The sequence below is a fragment of the Cnephaeus nilssonii genome (assembly GCF_951640355.1).
Source record: "Cnephaeus nilssonii genome assembly, chromosome: 4".
Lineage (NCBI taxonomy): Eukaryota > Metazoa > Chordata > Mammalia > Chiroptera > Vespertilionidae > Cnephaeus > Cnephaeus nilssonii.
In genome coordinates, this window is record NC_137075.1 from 102443348 (window position 1) to 102462231 (window position 18884).

An 18884-nucleotide genomic window follows, 5' to 3' on the forward strand; every position below is an offset into this window, starting at 1 on the left:
TTGGCTTGATCGTAAGCCATGCGAGGAAACCTCTATATTATGACCACTGGTCGCAAGATTCTCTTACCTCGCTATTGACTCTGAGGAGATGAGTTTACTATGCTGTGCATACTATTTACTTCCACATTCTGTCCAGCGCCAAAACTTATTGGAGACCCGATGACAGGCATGGCGATTGAAGAAACACAGGAGGCAGTAAGATCCAGCAGTGAACGGATTTCACTTCTGAGACGTATTGGAGCATCACCCGCGATGATTAAGGAGCCGGATCTTAACTGGGCACTTGGAATTCATTGCGTTCTCTGAGGTCCCGGTTTTCGTTTTTCATTGAAAGTTGCCAGGCAAAGCTTTTTGGTTATTCTGTGCTGCTCTGCAATGGGAAAGCTAAAAGACAGAAAAGGGGCGGGGGGGGGGGGGGAGTGGGGGAGTGGGGGGCACCTAAAGTGAGGAGTGTGTAGGAGGTCCTGAAAGTAAGTTCTGCCTGCAGGTGTCTAAATGTGGGCTTTCAGAGAAATAATTGCCGATGAACTGCACAACCTCGAACAGCTATATGTGCAGAAGAAATGGGTTTTGATTAGTCTTTTAAGTGGGTTAATAGTTTCTCCAAAACAAGTAGTTAAAAAATAGGACGTGCAGAGCAATGCCCTCGTTAATTAAATAATATTTCATTTAAAAATAAAATGCATGTTATCAATATAATAAACCCAGTATAAATCCATATAAAAAAGAAGTAGTTCTAAAACTATGATCACAAAGCTCAAAGGGGGCTGGGAGCTTCTCAGAGACAAGTCCGTGCCTCCAGTACTATTGCAACACAGCCCCTGATGCAGCCCTTCCTCCCTTCCTCCCTCCCTCCCTCCCTCCCTCCCTCCCTCCCTCCCTCCCTCCTTCCTTCCTTCCTTCCTTCCTTCCTTCCTTCCTTCCTTCCTTCCTTCCTTCCTCCTTCCTTCATCAGACATTTGTTGGATGCCCACAATATGCAAAGCACAGTGCAAGGGAACCCCGTGGTCAACAGGGCGCAATCAGAAGAACATGACATGTGGTAAGTCGCCAAGGACTGGGGTGAGGGTGGTCTGGCTTGGAAGCATGAAAGAGCACTGTGTACACAGGAGTATTTTGTTATGGCTGGAGATTAGAATGAAGGAACAAAGGCTCCCGATTAAGATTCTAGGAGGCCTTACCAAGGAATTGCACCTCTTTTTGGATGCAATTCGGGGTACTTGAAGGATATTAAACACTAGAGGCCCGGTGCACAAAATTCGTGCCCTGTGGGGGGTCCCTCAGCCCGGCCTGCACCCTCTGGCAGTCTGGGACCCCTTGCTCCTTACCACTCGGCTTGCTGCTCCTTAGCGCTGCCGAGAAGGCAGGAGAGGCTCCCGCCACTGCCGTTGCACTTGCCAGCCATAAGCCCAGCTTCTGGCTGAGTGGCGCTCCCCTGTGGGAGTGCACTGACCACCAGGGGGCAGCTCCTGCATTGAGAATCTGCCCCCTGGTGATCAGTTTGCATCATAGCCACCAGTTGTTCCACCGGCTGGTCTATTTGCATATTAGCTTTTTATTATATAGGATACTCACATTTGCACTTTAGAAGACATCCATGGCAGGAATGTGGGGATTAGGGGTAAAGGTAGGAAGCCAGGAGAGAACCAGGATCTGGTTATGGTTCAGGTGTGTGCGTGAGAGGCAACTCTGGCAGTAAGAAGAGGGAGGATCACAAATACCCAGGAGGTAGACTTGCTCAGGCGGGGGAGAGCCAGAATGCAGGATACAAAGCTAATGCCCATGTTTGTAGTTTGGGCAACAAACTGATGACAAAGGGATTCAAGCAGACGGCAAGTTTTTGAGGAAATGTCAACTCCTGGGACAAGTTGAGTTTTCGCTGTCTGCCACATGCCGATAGAAGTGTCTTAGGTGCCAAACGGAAATACAGATCTGATCCTCAGGGTAGAGTGCCAGTGCATGTCAGGCTAGGTGTTTATCAGGTCAATTTGAGTTTGAGGGGAAGTGTAGGGACAAGATACCAGGAAAACTGCCTAGTTACCACCCAGTGACTTGAAACCATAGTAGTCAGAGAAATTAGAACCAAGCCCATCACAAGGCCCATGTGCTCCGCACTGGCCACTGACCTGTTTTGTATTTGCCCACATTAGAGAGGGCCATCCCATGGCCAACATCAGTTATGGGACCTTCACAGGGGACACTGGGTATGGTGCAGTGTCCTGGCCGCTGTGGCATTTATAGGAACATTAAAGATAGGTGGAGCTCCTGCTATCGTAAGAAGGGATACAAATTAGGCTATTAATGGGACAGAGTGTATGGGGGTTCATACTCGTGTGTGCACAGGTACACGTGTGCCTGAGGGCTGCCTCTTCTGAGATGCCCCACCTCCCATGTTCTTAAAGGCAAGACCACCCCTGTTTTACAGACCCCTCCCTCACCCTTCTAGAATACTTTTCTGAGATAGCCCCAAGTAATCTAGCCATACTTTTCCCATGTTTGGCTTCTCTGTACAGTAGATTGCTTCCTCTATGCTCTGAGGTCTCTCTGGAGGACCAGGAAGGTCCCCAGAGGACCTAGGTCTTTGGTTGCACTGTAGCTATAGCCACAGACCTGTCGAGTCCTGCTGCTTCACTCTGGGGAGCAGAAGTGGTCCATCAAAGGAGGGCAGAGAGAAGATGGCCCTGGACCCACACTCGTGCCCTCCCTGTGCCTACCTTCTTCCCACTTGCTCATTTTTTAAAAACATGTTTTTTTAAAAAAAAAAAAAAATATATATATATATATATATATATATATATATATATACTTAAAAAATATATTTTATTGATTTTTTACAGAGAGGAAAGGAGAGGGAGAGAGAGTTAGAAACATTGATGAGAGAGAAACATCAATCAGCTGCCTCCTGCACACCCCCTACTGGGGATGTGCCCGCAACCAAGGTACATGCCCTTGACCGGAATCAGATCTGGGACCCTTGAGTCGGCAGGCCGACGCTCTATCCACTGAGCCAAACCGGTTAGGGCTAAAATATATTTTTTATTGATTTCAGAAAGGAAGGGAGAGGGAGAGAGAGATAGAACTATCTATGATGAGAGAGAATCATCGAACTGCTGCCTCCTACACACCCCCTACTGGGGACTGAGCCCACAACTGGGGCATGTGCCCTGCCACGAATCTAACCTTGACCTTCCAGTTCATAGATCGATGCTCAACCACTGAGCAACACCAGCCAGGCTTTTTTTTTTTTTTTTTAATGCTTACCTTTATAGGTGTCTCTTCCAGGGCCAAATCAAACCCAGCCCTGCCTGCTGTGCTGCAGCTATGGTCTCCTCAACCAGAGAACCGCTCTCCTGTGTGCTTCCTGGTGCTTGGCAATTGTGGAAGCAACTGATTCTGCTGCTCCTTGTGGTTTGGCCCACACCTTAGGCTGCTCTCTGACCTCCTGCTGCTTCTCTTAGGCTGTTGTCTCCCCCGCAGCCTGGGGTATGCTTACAAGCCCCTCTTGTCTGTCCCCGCCACCAGCCTCACCAGCCTCCCAGCTCCTGGGCCCCACCTCTCCTGGAAAGGGGCTGCCCATGGCCTGGATTGGACAGTGAATTCTTCCAGGCCACCCCGGAGGCGTTCCCCACCCGAGAAGTTCCACTGCTCTCCTCCTTTTATCTTTTCCTCGTTTCATTTCCACATTTCTTATTAAATGTGGGCCTATTGATTCAGCACTACAAACTTGCCTGCAGATTTGGGGTGAGGGAGTAGGGACCAACTGGAGTCATATTACATTGAAACTGTCCATGTAAATGCTGCTGACCACTGTGCTTGGCTCACGGCAAGCGCTCAGTGCATTTTGTGGCCCTCCAGTGGACAAAGATTGGATGTGAGGTGCTATTCACTTTCGAGGAAACATCCAAAAGTCACCACCTCAAGGCCCAAGGGCACCCAGAGAGCTCTATTAGATGAAGGCAAGCCTCTTGCCTGGCCCTCGAAGAGCTTCGAAAGATGCACCAGTCCCTGCCGGTTGGGAGTAAACTCCACCGACACCGCAGCTCATGCCTGGCGTACTTTCTACGAAAACCAAATGAAGGTTCAAAACAGGAATGTTGCCCTAACCGGTTTGGCTCAGTGGATAGAGCGTCGGCCTGCCGACTCAAGGGTCCCAGGTTCGATTCCGGTCAAGGGCATGTACCTTGGTTGCAGGCACATCCCCAGTAGGGGGTGTGCAGGAGGCAGCTGATTGATGTTTCTCTCTCATCGATGTTTCTAACTCTCTATCCCTCTCCCTTTCTCTCTGTAAAAAAATCAATAAAATATATTAAAAAACAACAACAACGGGAATGTCATCGAGTATTCTAAAACAGCCTATGAAAGTTCTAAAGAATGTTTTAAAAACATTTGAATAAGTTTTATATCCAAGAATTGAAGAAAATGAGAAGGAGCACAGAATATAATTCCATGTCCATGTGTTGTTGTGGGGTCGAACCCTAGAGTCAGAATAAGACCACCGGAGGCTGCTGATTGATTAAAAAAAGCAGGCAAGGATTTATTGAACTGGCCAGGACGGCCGCGAGAGCACCACACACAGGTGGCCACACTCACGACCGCGCCGTTCCAGGTGTAGGCAGTCCTTTTAAAGGTCTAAACCACAAGATTTTCCTTTGTCCTGCTGGACATTGGAATGTGGCCCTATCTTGCGAAAGTAGGTTTAGAGAGGCAGAGTCAAGCAGAGTTAGTAATCTTTAAAGGTTATCTACAGTTTCTACTCCTGGAGCTACTGAGCCAGTGGGAGTCAATCTCCTGCAGTTCTGGTCCACAGGCACAGAGTCTGTGAGTTTCCAGGTCTCAGTCTGGAAGCTGAGGTAACTACCCTATTGTTTAAGCAAGTAAGTGCGTGCAGAAGCCAGAATAGCAGGGTTAAAATTCAAACAGCAGTTTTTACCTAAGTATGGTTGCTACCATACTTCATTCCCCACTGGTTTTATGTGCATGAGTCAAATCATGGACTCATCCTACTTCCTTTAAGGGCATTCTCTGTTCTGTTCCTGCTCTCCCATCCCCTAGCACATCTAGCCTGACTTAGCCCTGGACTTTCTCACTGGCTAGCAAAAATGTTCTTACAGTTACCAAGGCCCCTAGTACCACAGTCCCCATCAGTACTGTCCTCACTGAAGTCCAGTTCCCCTCCTGCAGGCGTCGAGTCTCCTCCTGGCCTGCGTGGAGCCCAGGCTAGGGATCTCACGGGTGAGGCCGCTGGTTGTCAGGATCCAGGCCGTTTCCTGGTGCAGGAGCTGGGAGTGGTGTAGCCAGGTCTGGACGCTGTCTACTTCAACATCTGTGCGCGTGCTCAGGATAACAGTGTAGCGTCCCTTCCAGGTTGGGGTGAGTCCTTGGGCAGTGAACTTCTTTACCCACATTGAGTCCCCGGGCTGAAAGGGATGTACAGGGTCCGCGGTGGGCACTGGCAGTGCATCTCGAACAAGCTTATGGGTGGCTCTCTGGGTATACTGCAGAGCCTGTAAGGACTTGAGCAAGGGAATGGTTATGAATTTCAGCTTTTAGTTTCTCCCTGACCCTGGGAAGGATGGGGGGAGGTCTACCATTCATGATCTCAAAAGGGGGGAACCCCTCCCGGTAGGGGGTACACCTGGCCCATAAGAGGGCGAAGGGCAGGAGGTTGGTCCAGTTTTCACCGGTTTCTAGGACAAATTTAGTTAAACTTTTTTTTTTTTTTAAGTCTTGCTCATGCCTGTCCTAAGGCTTGAGCTATACTTTGAGATACCTTGGCTACAAAGGTGGGGCTGTTATCTGATCCTATGACTACTGGCAGCCCGAATCTAGGTATAATCTCCTGGAGTAATTTCTAGCTGCCGCTAGGGCTGGTCCAGGAGAAGAGCTTGGCACTGGGTGATCCTGGTGTTTGACATCCATCTCTCTGGAGCAACTCGAAGAAGGGCCTCCACAGCATGGGGTGTTGTCAGGGCTAGTTCCTGACCCAGAGTCAGCTTATCTGCCTCCTTCACCAGCAATGTTGTGGCGGCCACTGCCCAGAGGCACGCTGGCCACCCTGCTACCACGGGGTCTAGTCTCTTAGACAGATAGGCAACAGGTCTCTTCCAGGGACCTAGAGTCTGAGTGAGAACCCCTTTGGCAATGCCCCTTACCTCACTCCCGTAGAGGTGGAAGGGCTTCGTGACGTCTGGCAAGGCTAGGGCAGGTGCTGAGACGAGAGCCTTCTTTAGCTCCTCAAAGGCCCGTTGTTCCACTTTGGCCCAGTTCAGCAGCTGCGTTCCCCCAGTACTTGAGTATAGAGGGTTAGCAATTTCCGCGAACCCCGGTATCCACAGGTTGCAGTATCCAACTGCCCCTAGGAATTCCCGCTCCGTCCCCCTCAAAGGATATGGTGGCAGGTCCAAATAGTTTCTGTAGGAGGTCACGTCTACGCAGGGGGTACGGGCATTCTGGCATGACTGGAGATGAATGCGTTACCGTGTTCCTTCCGAGGTCCACAGTCCTTTTTGATGTCCAAGGAAAACAGGCAATTTGTCCGGTGGCTCCCTGGACTGGTGTCTTCTTAGAGGTAACGGGTTCCATCGGCTCAGTCAAGACTGAATAGGCTGCCCCAGTGTCCACCAGGAAACTAACAGGTTCACCCCCCACTTGTAAGGTTACCCTGGGGGCTTAATGGAAAGGAGCCCCGGTCCTATCAGTCCTCTTCCTCTACGTTAAAGATCCTTGGAGTCTGAGTCTTCCCTTTTGCTTCTCTAGCTAACCTGCCAGGACATTCTCTCTTGCAGTGCCCCTGCTTCCTGTAATAGGCATACTAATTCCTTCTTATTTGCTGCTGGCCTTTCTTCTAACCCTTTCTCTGTTCCCCTTTCTCATCACATGTACAACCTTCACAAAAACCTTCACAATTTCAAATTAACTTTCAAACCTTCTATTATTTTAAAATATTTAGAAAAGGCAGAGGGAGGAGGAAGCAGGTCCAGTACCCTGTTCCCAGGCCTCCAGCCGCTTGACATTCAAAATGCCACATTCTTCCTAAGAGATAAAGATCTCAGTTTCTGATAAGCCTGAAAAGGGGAATGGGGGAATTTCTAGCTGCCGCCTTTACGCCCCCTAACAGAACACGGTGAAAAGTGTCCAAGGAGTTGCTGGGGGTTCTTGGATCTCATTGGGGCGCAAGGGGTCACAAGGGAATTTCCCTCCTTGTCGCTGCCGCCAGCTACTCAAAACAACCCCTGGAGGGGATGGACGCTGGGTGGGCGGAGGCAGGGAGCGCAGCACAGGTCCCAGGTGGCAAAGGAGGTGCTTCCACCGAGGCGTTTTCATCTGGCAGTCCACTCTCTGTTCCCACTGGGAAAAACGCTTACCTCCTGCCAACGAAGGTGGCATGGGGGGAACCGGTGACCCTTACACTGCAATCAGACTCCCTGACCTTTCTGAAAAACTCCTCTGCTTGAGTGTGTTTCCATTAAAAAGTACTGATTTTAAAACTATAACTTAAGAGTTGACACACACACACAAGGACCAAGTGGCCCACAAAATATTTTCCTTTCCTTCTGAAGTTTTTACAATGTATTGTAATCATTAATCACATCAAATTTAAATGGCCAATTGAGACAAACAGTTCTGAAATCGTTCCTCCACCACTGATTAAGACTGGGTGGCGGCAGGTGTCAGAAATAAGATTCATTTAGTTTTTGAGCTTGCTGGGCAGACTTGGTGACTTTGCCAGCTCAAGCTTCCTTCTTGTAACTAGTTAACTTTAAAATTTGGTCCCTGCTTTTAACCTCTTTGGACCACAATTGTTACAACTTCATACCTTCAAATTAATAAACATAAACAGAAATGTTGTTAGGCAGGCCAATTCGCCCTCTGACAGAGAGCAAGAACCCCTGGGAAAAAGGAATCCCAGTGGCCACTTGGGGGGGGGGGGGGTTGCTATCTGTCAGAGCACTCAGCCTTAAATAAATTAATTGTTTCTTTTTTCTTCTTACAGACTTCCACACTGATATGAACAAATAATTATACCCAAGCAGACAAACAAAATATCTAACAAACATCTGTACTTATACCCTTTCAGTAAACAAGTACTCTTACAGTCTTTGAGCAGATAACAGGAACACTGCCTCTAAGTCCCCTGATGGGGACCTCCCTTTCCCACATCCCAGGACAGGATTCTCGACTCATGTTGGACAAAGGAAACAAGACTAATACTCCAGGAACTATGAGGGGAAAGTTATCCTACAGTCCGGCGTTGACCTGGGAAAAAGAGTGCTTAGTCAGGGAGGGACAGGCTACACATAGAGCGTTATTCTATGAGAGGCAAAACCTTGCAAGGAACCTTGATGAAAAGCTCAGTAATCCAATCGCACAGTCAGGTTAAACAGGAAGGGAAGAACCACTCAATGTCCTCCAAGAGGATTTCAACAAACTGACAACAAACTGACAAAACCTTGACAAATCAAAACTCAACAAATAATACACACATAGGGCCCAAATATGACAGACAAACACAAGACAAAAAGACAAAACAAACAGTTCCAACACCAACACGACAAAACACAAGACAACCAGTCCGGACACCTTTACCGGGCCGAGGACACCGTCGTGTCCTCTGGCCAGAGTCTGGAGGTTATGCCGCGTCCAGCCCTCCGACAGACTCTTACCCTTGAGATCTCAACCTGGGCGCCTTACCTCCTGAGACCAGTCTCCTGTTTTCAATAAATCCTTGCAGCATCTGTCTCTGGCTAAGGTCCCCGAAAGGAGGGAGAGCCTCCAGCCCCTTCTGGGGGGTCCCTCTCTCCTCTCTCGGGAGGGAGAGCCTCCAGCCCCTTCTCAGGGGTCCCTCTCTCATCTCTCTCTCGGGTATCTCGCTGGGGCCTCCAAATGTTGTGGGGTCGAACCCTAGAGTCAGAATAAGACCACCGGAGGCTGCTGATTGATTAAAAAACAGGCAAGGATTTATTCAACTGGCCAGGACGGCCGCGAGAGCACCACACACAGGTGGCCACACTCACGACCGCGCCGTTCCAGGTGTAGGCAGTCCTTTTAAAGGTCTAAACCACAAGAATTTTCCTTTGTCCTGCTGGACATTGGAATGTGGCCCTATCTTGCGAAAGTAGGTTTACAGAGGCAGAGTCAAGCAGAGTTAGTAATCTTTAAAGGTTATCTACAGTTTCTACTCCTGGAGCTACTGAGCCAGTGGGAATCAATCTTCTGCAGTTCTGGTCCACAGGCATAGAGTCTGTGAATTTCCAGGTCTCAGTCTGGAAGCTGAGGTAACTACCCTATTGTTTAAGCAAGTAAGTGCGTGCAGAAGCCAGAATAGCAGGGTTAAAATTCAAACAGCAGTTTTTACCTAAGTATGGTTGCTACCATACTTCAGTGTACAGGGTGAAATACAATTACTTTCTTTTTCCTCCCAAATCACTAAGTCCAGGTGCAGGGATAAGGCAGGATGAGGTGGGGGGAGGCATAGAGCATAAGAGCATTAGTGACCCAGGGTCAGGAGGCTTCCGAGGGGGGAGGGCACATTCCTCGGGGGGCAGGTGGCAGAAACTCGCTGGAAGCAAGGCCTGGATGCATAGCTGCAGCGTGCTAAGTGTTGAGTTTGAGTTCTTGTCCTAAGTTTGGGGTCATTGGTTTTAACAGTCAGGAAATAGATGGCCCAGTCAAGAAGGTCTAACTGGAAGTAAATTAATGAAAAATCTATTTGCAGAGGTATGCAGGGGTCAAGCAAATGATTGCAGAGGGTACAGCACGCCGGGCTGATGGCCTGGGAGCTGGCCCCATTCCTCTGCCTAACTGGGCAGAGGGAGGCATTGGCTCTCCCAGAACCTGGCTGAGTTGCCATCAGAACCCAGTGCTCAGGGAGGGAAGGAAGCAGGGAGGGAGGGAGGGAGGGGAAATACTCCAGCCTCTCTCACTTGTGCCTCCCACTGGCCCAGCCACCTGGAGCCAGAGGGCCAGGAGGCCAGCAATATTCCCTGGATGGAGAAGGGACAAGAAGGGTGGCGGTGGCTCTCAGGGGGCCTTAATGGAGGATAAGTCTGTGTGTGGGAGGAATGGGAGATGACTGAGAAGACTCCGTCTATGTGCAGATGCTGTGGCCTTGGCTCAAACCCTGCAAATCAATGGTTCTCAAATGGGGGCGATGCTTTCTCCCAGGGGACACCTGGCAGACATTTTGGTTGTCACAGCTGAGGGGGCTACTGGCATCTAGAGGTTAGATCTGCTAAACATCCTGCAGCGCACAGGACAGCCCACGACAGACTCCTCCTGCCACAGGTGTCAGCAGTGCGCGTGGAGCAAGCCGGGTCTAAACCGCATGAAACGCTAGGACACCCCACCCTGCCCCTCTGTGTTACTGTGAGCAACGCAGAAGCGAGTGGGTGTGAGGCCAGAACTGTGTCTGCAGACTTCCTTGAAGAAGGAATTGTCCATCTGGACAGAACTCTGCGGTCCCCGCTCCAGTGAGCGCAATCCCCTCCCGGATGACCAGGTGATGTCTATCCTGGGAGATGGAAAGATGGTCTTTCGCAGGAACTGCCACCCAGGTTATAACTAACTGCAAGGGAACAAGACTGCCTTTTTTAAAAAAAACAATTTCTTTACGCTACTCATTTTTTTAAAGTTGTTTGTTGATTTTAGAGAGAGGAAGGGAGAAGGAGACACAGAGAGAAACATGGACTGGTTGCCTCCTGCGCACACCCTGACTGGGAATTGAACCAGTGACCTTTTGGTGCCTGGGACCACGCCCAAGCAACTGAGCCACACTGATCAGGGCTAAACAAATGTTCATGGTATGTTAGTGGTAAACTACACACAACATAAAAACCACCATTGCTAACCATTTAAAAGTGTACCGTTCAGTGGCGGCCCCGCGCCCCTCCCCAGTCCTCCCCGCCTCCTCGACCTCCGAGGGCCGCTGGCTGGCGGGGAAGGTGCCAATCCGCGTGGCTCACGGTGCCGTCTCTCCGCGCCAGGTCGCCAGGACCCGGCCGCTGATGGGTGTGGACCCGGGACGTCGCTGGGCAACCCCTCCCTGCTGCTGGGCACCTGCCGGGCCGCTGCTCGCTGCGCTCCTCCTTCACTGCCCCTCCTCGGACTCCGGCTCCAGCGCGCCTCACTTCATCCCAGTCCCAGCGAGCAGCGTTGGGTTTATGTCTTTATTTGACGAAAACGAGCTGTTGCGCAGCCCTTGGTACCTGCATTGGGGGGAATGTCACATACAAGCAAGGAGCTGACAGCCTCAGTGGCGAACACGTTTTCATGTCAGAGACCGAGAGCTCTTGCAGTCTTTTATGCCATCGCTTCTTCTCCAGACAGAAGGTACCAAAAAGTTGCAATCAAAGATCTCTTCATCTTATTGATAAAGCCACTAATAAGCCAGAATGTCTGAAACGTCCACCGCAGCGTGTCAGACCAGTTCTATCGCTACAACATGCCCCATCTGATTGCCAAGGTTGAGGGCAAAGGAAATGGAAATAAGACAGTTATAGTCAACAGTAGAGGCCCGGTGCACGAAATTCATAAATTCATGTGGGGGGGTGGGGTGTCCCTCAGCCCGGCCTGCACCCTCTTGCAATCCGGGAACTCTGGCTCCTAACCACTGGCCTGCCTGCCTGCCTGATCGCCCCTAACCACTCTGCTTGCCTGATCGCCCCTAACCGCCTCTGCCTCGCCCCGCCACTGTGGCTTCGTCAGGAAGGATGTCTGGAATGATGTCCGGAAGGTCGTTCGGCTTTTATTATTATAGACTAGAGGCCCGGTGCACAAAATTCATGCACGGGTGGGGGGCGATGTCCCTCAGCCCAGCCTGCACCCTCTTCAATCTGGGACCCCTCGAGGGATGTTCGACTGCCCGTTTAGGCCTTATCCTGGTGGGATCGGGCCTAAACAGGCAGTCGGACATCCCTCTCACAATCTGGGACTGCTGGCTCCCAACTGCTCGCCTGCTTGCCTGCCTGATTGCCCCTAACCGCCTCTGCCTGCCAGCTTGATTACCCCCTAACCACTCCCCTGCCAGCCTGATCAATGCCTAACTGCTCCCCTGCCAGCCTGGTCACCCCTAACTGCCCTCCCCAGCTGGCCATCTTATGGTGGCCATCTTGTGTCCACATGGGGGCAGCCATTTTTGACCACATGGGGGTGGCCATCTTGTGTGTTGGAGTGATGGTCAATTTGCATATTAGTCTTTTATTAGATAGGATTATTAGATAGGATGGTTGACGTTGCAAAGGCACTTAACCAGCCTCCAATGTATCCCACCAAATATTTTGGTTTTGAGCTGGAGCACAGACCCAGTCTGATGTTAAGAATGACCATTACGTTGTCAATGGATCTCATGAGGCGAATAGGCTGCAAGGCATGTAGGATGGATTCATTAAAAAATTTGTTTTTTGTCCTGAGTGTGAGAATCCTGAAACAGAGCTGCATGTCAAGCTAAAGAAGCAAACAATAGCTAATTCTTGTAAAGCCTGAGGCATGCTTGACACACATCATAAACTCTGCACATTCATTCTCAAAAACCCACCCGAGAACAGTGACAGTGGCACAGGAAAGAAAGAAAAAGAAAAATAGGAAGGGCAAAGACAAGGAAAAGGCTCTGTGCCCTGCAGAGAGACACCACCACCATCAAATGAAATCAGCCCCCCTCCACATGCTGTGGAAGAAGAGGAGGATGATGACTGGGGGGAGGATACCACGGAGGAAGCTCAGAGGCACAGAATGGATGAAATCAGTGGCCATGCAAACACTCAGTAATGATTTGGAAAGAACTGTCGAAGAACAGGGCAATATCCTGTTTGATTTTGTTAAGAAAAGGAAAGAAGAGGGTATTATCGACTCATTGGGCAAAGAAATTGTTGCCGAAGCAGAAAGACTGAATGTAAAAGCTATGGGACCTCTTGTTTTGACCGAAGTTCTTTCTAATGAGAAGATTAGAGAACAGATTAAAAAATGCAGGCACCATTTCCTACGATTTTGTCACAACAATAAAAAAGCTCAACGTTACCTTCTTTGCAGTTTGGAGTGTGTGACAGCAGTGCATCAAGCTCAGCTCATCTCCAAGATTCCACACATCCTGAAGGAAATGTATGATGCAGATCTTTTGGAGGTAGAGGTCATCAGCTGGTCAGAAAAGGCCTCAAAGAAATATGTTTCAAAAGAACTTGCCAAAGAGATTCGTGTCAAAGCAGAACCACTTATAAAGTGGTTGAAGGAAGCAGAGGAGGAATCTTCTGGTGGTGAAGAAGAAGACGAAGATGAGAATATGGAGGTGGTGTATTTGGAGATGGCCAGTGTACTGAAAGTTGAAGCTGTGAAGTCTGACAACAAGGACGCTGACATTGCTGTTGAGGCCATTTAAAGGGGTGGGTGCAGCCCAGCTGATCTGTAATGCTGAGAATCTTTCTGCATCATCAGCCAGAGGTGCAACATATATGTGCAAAAGCTAACATGGCTTAACATCGTGCTACACTTTCTGCTAAAAACGTATTGCTGGGAGTGGTCTGTAATTAAGCCCCAATGAGACACCTCAGGAGTCCATACACATATCAGTGAACAGATGTAGTTTGCTAATTTACAGCATGTTTCTTTTTGAAAAATTAGTGATGGACACATTTGGATCACATTTATACAGTTATAAAAATAAAGATTTGATTTTGGCCATTCTTAAATTTTTTGGTGCTGAGTGACTTAAGTTGATGAAACATTTGGTTCCTTTGAAGAACATTGATCCATCATTTAACCTGATAGGGATTCTTGGAGTTGGTTAGAAACTATTAGGTGCTGAGATTGTAAACAGGTCTTTAGCAGAATGTGAGCATAAACTTATTTTTAACTAGAGGTCCCTTGGCTTGGCCTGCAGGGATCGGGCTGAAACCAGCTCTCCGACATCCTCAGAGGGGCCCCAGATTACGAGAGGGAGGTTCTCTGGTGATGCACCCCAGAATCGGGCTCCCTCCTCTCTGGTTCTGGGTGTGTCACCTGAGAACCGCAGCTGCCAAGTCACTGCAGCTTGGCAGCTCCTGGGTTGAACGTCTGCCCCCGGTGGTCAGTGAGTGTCATAGCTACTGGTCGAACAGTCAAATGGTCAGACGGTCATTCAGGCTTTTATATATATATAGACTAGGGGCCCAGTGCACGAATTCGTGCACCTTGAAAGGAACTGTGGGCCAAAAGGCTGTGGCAGGGACAGGGGCCAGTCTCAGCCCATCCTCTGTGACCCCGCCCAGCCCCTCCTGCCGCAGCCCCCAGTCCCCTGTCTGCCAGCAGCCCCCCTCCTGCTGCCTCCGCTCCCACATGCTAATGGTGCAGAGTGATTGGGGCCAGTGCCAGCAGCTGATGCGAGTGGGGTCGGCACTGTCAGCAGGTGTGAGCAGTGGTTGTTGCCCCAATTGCCCCTCAGGAGCAGGGGGAGGTGGAGAAGCCCTCAGGGATGATTGGGGCTGGCAGCTGCTGTTCGCACCCGCTGATGGTGCCAAGTGATTGGGACCAGTGCCAAGCCCCGTCAGCGGGTGAGAGCAGGGCTGGTGCCAGCAGCAGGTGTGAGTGCTGGGTGGGACTGTGGTGCGCGGGAGCAAAGAATTTTCAGTAAACACCAGAGGCTCGCCCCGCTTACAGCGACTGGCACCCCGCCTTGGTCTGGTGCTCCCGCTCACCTGCTCCACCATCCTGCTGAGGCCAATGCCCGCCATGTTCCGCACACACCCCCTCGTGGTCAGCGCATGTCAGAGCGACTGATTGTTCGGTTGTTTGGTTGTTCCGGTTGTTCCACCTTTCGGTCTATTTGCATATTAGCCTTTTATTATATAGGATTACCTTATTCAGCCATTAAGAAACACAGTACTTTTTAAGTCTTATCTCTAGTCCCTCAATTGGCATCTGGTAATGTACACTCTTACCATGCCAAGGTGGACAGCAACACCTTTATCTTACTACTAGAGGCCCGATGCACAAAATTCATGCAAGGGGCTCGGCCCCTGCTGTGGTGGCGGCTGCTGGCCTCTGCCTCGGTCTCCACCGTGGCAGCGGCCGCCTCGGCCCTCCCAACCCCGGCTTCATCTGGAAGGTCATCTGGAAGGTCTTTTGGTCAAATTAGCATATTATGCTTTTATTATTATAGAAGAGTAAAAATGACCCGAGTGTCCTATAAATAATTTTTTAAATAAATCTTTATTGTTCAGATTATTACAGTTGTTCCTCTTTTTTCCCCCCATAGCTCCCCTCCACCTGGTTCCCACCACACCCACTGCCCTTACCCCCTGCCCCCACTGTCCTCATCCATAGGTGTACGATTTTTGTTCAGTCTCTTCCCACACCCCTTTCCCCCCAAGAATTGTCAGTCCACTCCCTTTGTATGCCCCTGATTCTATTATATTCACCAGTTTATTCTGTACATCAGATTTTTTATTCACTTGATTTTTAGATTCACTTGTTGATAGATATGTATTTGTTGTTCATAATTTTTATCTTTACCTTTTTCTTCTTCCTCCTCTTGTTAAAGAATACCTTCCAGCATTTCATATAATACTGGTTTGGTAGTAATGAACTCCTTTAGCTTTTTCTTATCTGTGAAGCTCTTTATCTGACCTTCAATTCTGAATGATAGCTTTGCTGGGTAGAGTAATCTTGGTTGTAGGTTCTTGCTGTTCATCACTTTGAATATTTCTTGCCATTCCCTTCTGGCCTGCATAGTTTCTGTTGAGAAATCAGCCGACAATCGTACGGGTACTCCCTTGTAGGTAACTAACTGTTTTTCTCTTGCTGCTTTTAAGATTCTCTCTTTGTCTTTTGCCCTTGGCATTTTAATATTATTTTATTTTATTTTTTTGATGCTATTGTAAATAGAATTGTTTTTTTAATTTCCTTTTTCCAATGTTCATTATTAGTCTATAGAAACAACTTATTTTTGAGTGTTGATGTTTGCAACTTTGCTGAATCCATTGATTAATTCTAACAGCTTTTTTGTTTAAGGTAATCACTAGGGTCCTCTACATATACTAAGATTATGTTGTCTGCAAACAGAGATAACTTTACTTCTTCCTTTCCAATTTGGATGCTCCCTCCCTTTTTTCATTTTCTTACCAAATTGCTGTGGCTAGCACTTCAAGTATTATGTTGAATAGAAGTAGTGAAAACAGTCATCCTTGCCTTGTTCCTGATATTAGAGGAAAAACTTTGTCTTTCATCATTAAGTATGTTAGCTGTGGGCTTTTTACATATAGCCATTATTATAGTGAGGTAGTTTCCTACTATTTTTAGTTTATTGAATGTTTATATCATGAAGGGTTGTTAAATATTATCAAATGATTTTTTGGCATCAATGAGGTAATCATTTGCTCCTCCATTCCCCATATTCTGTTAAGTGGTGTATTTCATCAATTGATTTTCATATGCTGAACCATCTTTGAATTCCAGGAATAAATTCCCATTGGTCATGGTGTATAGTTTTTTTAATGTGATATTTTTAGTGATGCTTCTGCTCCATCCACATCCCTCTCATTTTCCCCAGCACCCCATCCCTCATGGTCCTGCCTCTGCTCCTGCTTGCAGCTGTGCTGGGCTCCCCTGGCCTCCTTGGCTGTCAAAATCTTCATCAATTTTTTGCCCTAGCTGGTTTGGCTCAGTGGATAGAGCATCGGCCTGCGGACCAAAGGGTCCCAGGTTCGATTCCGGTCAAAGGTATATGCTCCAGGTTGCTGGCTCAATCCCCAGTAGGGGGCGTGCAGGAGGTAGCCAACCAATGATTCTCTCTCATCACTGATACTTCTATCTCTCTCTCCCTTCCTCTCTAAAATCAATAAAAGTCCTATATAATAAAAGCCTAATATGCAAATAGACCAAACAGTGGAACAACTGAACAACTGGTCGCTATGAGTGCACTGACCACCCGGGGGGGTGCACGCGGAATGTGGCCGGTGTTGGCAGCAGGTGGCAGAGTGGAGGACATGGCGGGCATCAGCAGCAGCGGGATGGTGGAGCAGGTGAACAGGGGCACCAGACCAAGGCAGGGCGCCGGTTGCTGTCATCGGGGCGAGCCTCTGGTGGTTACTGAAAATTCTTTGCTCCCACATGCTGTGGTCCCACCCTGTGCTCGCACCTGCTACCGGTGCTGGCCCCAATCGCTCCGTGCCGTCAGCAGGTGCAAGCGGGGCCAGCGCCATCAGCGTGTGGGAGCGGCAGCGTTGGGAGCAGGGCTGCCGGCAGACAGGGGACCAGAGGCCATGGAGGGAGGGGCCGGGCAGGGGCATGGAGGATGGACTGAGTCCTGCCCCTGTGCCCACCACAGCCTTGCGGCCCACAGTTCCTTTCAATGTGCACGAATTCGTGCACTGGGCCCTAGTTTATTTTAAAAAATCTTCATCAATTTTCAAACTCAGCTCAAAATCTACCCCCTTCCTGATGCCTCCCAGTCTCCTTGTTGGGGTCACTCCTTCTCTGGGTTTCAAAGGCTCCCTCTCAGCACCTCTAGGGAAGCATTTTCTTTGTCCTCTCTTGCAGGCTGCTTACCTCTCTACCCCCCTCATCTGTTCCCTGTGATCTCTCACATCTTTTGGGATTACCACTTTAGCCCAATGTGTAGAGCCAGGCTAGATCCACACTCCACCTCATCTACTTCCTAACCCCACACAGGGAAGTGGTTGAACCTCATGCCACAGTTGCCACATCTGTAAAATGAGTGTGATGATTGTGCCTCCTTTATAAGCTGCTATGAGGCTGAAAAAGAAAATATGTGACTCTGTAAATATTCCTCATGAATCTATCACCCCTTTAGGGGTAGGAATCTTGGCATATTCATCTTGGTCTCCGTCCGCCCCCCCCCCCCCCCATCCCACAACTGAGCACAGTGCCTGGTATTCAGTAATGACTCGATAAATGATTGTGGAGCTGGGCTGTCAGGCAAGGTTACACACTCCTTTCATGAGGACCCTTCCTTACACCATATGCTCAGTAAATGTGTTTTGGATTGAACATGGGAGCATGTTCCCCCAGAACTTGAAGATGTTTCCTCATTTATTTTTCACTAGAGGCCCGATGCATGAAGATTCGTGCAAGAATGGGCCTTCCTTCCCCTGGCTGCTGGCACCGCCTTTGCTCTGCCTGGAGCCGCCTTTCTGCCTTCCCACGCTGCCCATGCAGAACGCCTGGGTTGTCACTATGGCGATGACGCCTCTTGCCCAGACACTTGGTGCCTGTGTATGCAAATGAACCCACCATCATTGTTGGATTAATTTGCATACTCACTCCTGATTGGCTGGTGGGCGTTGCAAAGGTACAGTCAATTTGCATCTTTCTCTTTTATTAGTATAGATGGGTTGGGATGCTGTGGCCAGCTGCAAATTCATGGTTTCTTTGGACCCTGAAGGAGCAAAGAAAAGTGGCATGAAGGCCAAAAGGACCATTGCCCAGAAGATTTTCCCTGAGACAGTTGGCATCTATAATTACTCACTGTTTTCAGGAAAAGATGGCAGTCTAAATTGTGTGCTGGGTATGCTCATCTCTTCATGCTGAAGACCCTCTGTCCAGCATCACTGGGTGTTCACACACTGCAGGGAATGCTTTTGCCCCAAATATGTTTTTTTTCTTCCTCCCTCCCTCCCTTCCTTTCTCACTGAAGAATAAAGTAGAGCTCTCAAAAGGTCTATCAAGAATGACTTACAGGATTATTGGGGTTATTAAGATTCTGCATGTTTCATGCGTGAAATGCCTTTTATCTACGGTTGGCTACACCAAGAAAATGTAACTTCACTTCAAAACACTCTCCAAAGCGATGACCTGTGCCCAGCAAGGTGGGATGAAGCCCTGAAAGCAAATAGATGCTGTCTCATAGGGCCTGAGATCCTATGCCCTAAAGAATGAGACAGGCCATCATGGTGCAAAAT

At 49.0% G+C, this 18884-nt stretch overlaps 1 pseudogene across 1 annotated transcript; it reads left to right on the plus strand.

The window, feature by feature from the left end:
* Positions 1 to 11398: 11398 nt before the first annotated feature.
* LOC307098322 (eukaryotic translation initiation factor 5-like) lies at positions 11399 to 13366 on the plus strand (annotated as a pseudogene). Its single transcript has 2 exons — positions 11399 to 11504; positions 12216 to 13366. The product of its transcript is annotated as a eukaryotic translation initiation factor 5-like (transcript).
* Positions 13367 to 18884: the final 5518 nt, after the last annotated feature.